This window comes from Phodopus roborovskii, unplaced genomic scaffold (assembly GCF_943737965.1).
Source record: "Phodopus roborovskii unplaced genomic scaffold, PHOROB, whole genome shotgun sequence".
NCBI classification, from domain to species: Eukaryota; Metazoa; Chordata; class Mammalia; order Rodentia; family Cricetidae; genus Phodopus; species Phodopus roborovskii.
Genome location: NW_026126857.1, coordinates 310,652 through 314,606, shown reverse-complemented (window position 1 = coordinate 314,606; position 3,955 = coordinate 310,652). Strand labels below are relative to the sequence as shown.

Below are 3,955 nucleotides of genomic sequence, written 5' to 3'. Positions count from 1 at the left end.
TTTCTCTCATCAGAAAGCTTGATCATTGCTCTATAACTGTAGGAGTTTTATTCCTGAACCTCAGAAAAACCACTTAACAAACACAAAATTATAAAAAGAGTATTCTTCGTGGAAAGTTGAAAATTTAGAGAGGAATGGAGCTAGGAAGATTTTCGTGTATGACCACTACTGTTAGCCAGCACATCTTACTCAGTGAGCAGTTTTAAACAATCTGCATTATTCAAGAATTCAAGCTTTGTAAGACCCTCAGAATGAGGAGTCTCCCAGTTTCCATCGGTATCCCCAAGAACTCAATGTCCAGTCCAGTTGCTGCAACATGCAAGAGGCTTTAATGAACAGGAAACATTTGTGCAAAGGGGCCCCTCCAGCAGGCAGACTAGTGAGAAGAAGCCATCTCCTCCCTCCACCCCGCCACACGGCACAGGTGTTTTTAAAGGCAAATACCCCAAGCTTAGGGAGGGGGGTGGGACCCTCTGTCCATTGAGTACATGACCCTTTGAGGCTGGTCTCCCTATTAGGGTCAACAGACCTTAGGGCCTCAGGGTGTGCTAATTAATCTTGTCTGGGCAAACCGGAGGTGCAGTTATCTATTTGTTTCTTAAAGACCCCATTCACCACCTGTTGACTCACAAGAAAGGAGGGGCAGTGTAAATTCTTGGAATCTTGTTTTCTCAGGGCCATGTGAGGGGAAGTTAGCAGATTCCAAGGAACAGATATTGCTAGGGGTTAACTTTCCAGTTTAGTCTGTCCTTCATTTAAAGTGGGGCGTTTCTCTAACTTTACTTTTTTGTCTTTCACGCCCTATATCTTATCTCTAGAGAGTAAAGTTCTAGTACTCTGATCTACAAAGCACCCCACCCAGAACCCGCACTTTCCCCACCCTGTGTCCTACCGCGCCCACTGCTCCACTGGTCTAGTTGAGCACTGGGACCGAGAGCGGGTCAAAAAAAAACACCTCCACCTCCGGAAAATTTCTTGGACCTGCTTTGAAAATACTGGACCCCTGTATCCCGCTGGAGCAACCACTGTGCCCGCCTGCCTGATGTTTATCTGTCATTACTGAGGCTCTGCCGGGGGAGAGACCTCCTAGAGTGACTGGAACAGACAGAGTTACAGACATTGAGCACCTCTCACAACTCTGTCCCCAGGAACTCCTTCTCAAACACACGGTTCCGGGACTGTCCCCTGCACCGCTCACAAGCGGCTGCGATCTCAGGACTTCCGACTTCCGGTCACGAACTAAAGCTTCCGGTTCGTGGCTGTCAGTGTCCCCGGAAGACACACATGGAAACATGCTTCTAGTTCCACCCGGCCTATACCTGACACACGATTTCCGCTTGTGAACCAAGGACGTCAGGCTTCCAGTCACTGACTTGAGCTTCACACAAAATGGTCCCCAGGAAAGGTTGCAACGAAGAGATGCACAACTTGAGTTCCACCCATGAAGTAAACAGGACGGAGTGCCCTGCGGCCTGAGTTCCACTTCTGGCACATTACTTCCGCTTACGGATGGTGCAACATGCGATTCCCTGCCCACCGGGCGGCTATTAAATCGGATCCGCTTTCGGCCCAGGAAGGGAATTGATCGCATCGGACATTGCGGGCCCGATAGGAAACGCCTTAAGGGACGGGACTAACAGGTCCAAGCGAACAGGTCAGAAACGGCTGATTCTGACCGCAAAAGAGGCAGCACAGAGCATATTCCCTGTCACTCATCGAGGCGGTAGGTGGGACTTCCGGGTGCGGCGAACAGGGCAGAAACAGAGATCGCAACCCTAGGTCCGTGCACCCCTCTGGTTTTCGCTGTTTCCTGTTTATGCCACGGTTGGCAGCAGGGTTCCTGTTGCCGGGGAAACCGGGGTGGGACTTCCGGCAACATGGTAAATCGGGGTGGGACTTCTGCATGGGAGCATTGACCAGGAATTAATGACTTAGAGAGGTTCACAGGGGATGGGCGGTGTCACGGGAGCCGTGATGTCAGAGGAGTTACAGGCGTGGCCTGTAGGGCACACAGCTGTCAATCAAACACCTGTCATTCAGTCATTCATTCAGTCATTCACTCAGCCACTCATTCATTCAATCACTCATTTAGTCATTCATTCATTTATTCAGTCATTAATTCATTTACTCAGTCATTCACTCATTCATTCAGTCATTCATTCAATCATTCATTCATGCAGTCATTCATTCATTGATTCAGTCATTAATTAGTTCATTCAGTCATTCATTCACTCATTCAGTCAAAGGTCAGTCATTCATGAAGTAATTCAGTCATTTCAGTCATTAGTTCATTGTACAATCATTCATTCATTCAATCACTTCCTGTGTGTGCTGGAGGCGGGACTTGCGGTCCCTGAGGCTAAGGCTCTGACATAGACAGGCATAGGCAGGATTTCCTGTTTCCTTTTACCTACACTGTAGCCCATGGCCATCTTGAACCCCGCCATCTTTTTTGCGCACCCAGGGGCAGGAAATAAGTCCCATCATCTCAGAGGAACAGGAATTGGTTGTCTCAAGCCGGAAGTTGACAATTTCTGGTCCCTCCCAGAACGGAAGTGAACCCCCAGACCGGAAATGTGCGATCCTTTCAACATGGAGCTGGTTCCACTCAACAGGCTGCTGCAGGGGAAGAGGGTGGTGCTGGCGAGCAGCTCCCCCAGGAGGCGGGACATCCTGTCCTCCATGGTGACTTCCAGGGAGAGGGCCTGCTCTGGGATTGTCAGCTGTGACTTCCAGGGGTGGGGCCTGCTGTTTCTGACAGCACACCCTCCCCCCAGGGACTGCAGTTCGAGGTCGTACCCTCCCACTTCCAGGAGTCCCTGGAGAAGGCGAGATTTCCGGCTCTGCCTGAATATGCCCGGGAGAAAGCAAAGCTGAAGGCTCTGGAGGTGGCATCGCGGCTGTGCAGGGTGAGGACGGCCCCATCCCTTCTGGTCAGGTGGTAGGCCACACCCCTTCCTGTCGAGGCCCCGCCCACAAGCCTGCCCCGCCCTCTGCTCTGCAGGACCTGCACCCTCCTAATGTCATTATTGGAGCTGACACCATCGTGGTGAGTGAGGCCCCGCTCCTTCCGGCTCTGCCCACCCTGCCCCTCGCTGACCTGGCCCCTCGGCGTCTGCTCCGCCCACTGCAGGCCGTGGATGGCTTCATCCTGGAGAAGCCAAAGGACAAGGATGATGCCTACAGGATGCTGCGCAGGTGGGCGGGGCCTGAAGGGGCGGGGCAGACCCACCCAGGGCAGAGTGGGCGGGGCCTCTGCATGGAGCTCCAGCCTCTGCCCACCCCAGCCCTGCCCCTTGCCAACCACGCCCTGTACCGCCTTCCCTGGCCCCGCCCAGGCTGAGTGGCCAGCAGCACAGTGTCATCACCGGTGTGGCCATCTTGAGGCCACTGTGGTGGAGGCAGCTTCAGGAGCCGAGTTCCACATGCCCAGAGGCCCCAGAGGCGGAAGGGGACCCAGAAGCAGAAATGGAATTGTCACTGTTCCACGAAGAGACCCGTGTGACATTCTTGCGGCTATTGGAGCCACTGCTCTGTGAATACGTGGAGAGCGGGGAGCCTCTGTGAGTGGGTGCGGGGTGGGGTGGGTGGGGCCAGGAAACCTGGAAGTGAGGCCTGAAAAGGAAGAGCTGTCCCCGGCGGGCGTGGGTGTGGCTGAGCATGGCACCTGGTGTGACCTCGTCCCTGCCTTGCACCCAGGGACAAGGCTGGCGCCTACGGGCTTCAGGCGCGAGGCGGTGCCCTAGAAGAGCACGTGGAAGGGGATTTCTTCAATGCCGTGGGGTTTCCACTCAACCGCTGCATGCGTGAGCTGGCTGCCATCTTCCCGGATGTGGGACCACATGTCCCTGTCAGCCAGCGTCCGGCCACACCCCAATAATGAGGATTGTAGATGGAGAATGAGTATGTGAGTGACTGTCCGGGCGGGTATTCTGGTAAGAGAGTGACTGAAGGG

The 3,955-nt window shown here is 53.9% G+C and overlaps 1 long non-coding RNA gene across 1 annotated transcript; it reads left to right on the top strand.

Moving 5' to 3' along the window:
* Positions 1-1,490: 1,490 nt before the first annotated feature.
* LOC127214639 (uncharacterized) lies at positions 1,491-2,840 on the top strand. The gene is made up of 3 exons (XR_007833880.1): positions 1,491-1,723; positions 2,465-2,685; positions 2,778-2,840. It is a non-coding gene; the product is annotated as an uncharacterized LOC127214639 (long non-coding RNA).
* Positions 2,841-3,955: the final 1,115 nt, after the last annotated feature.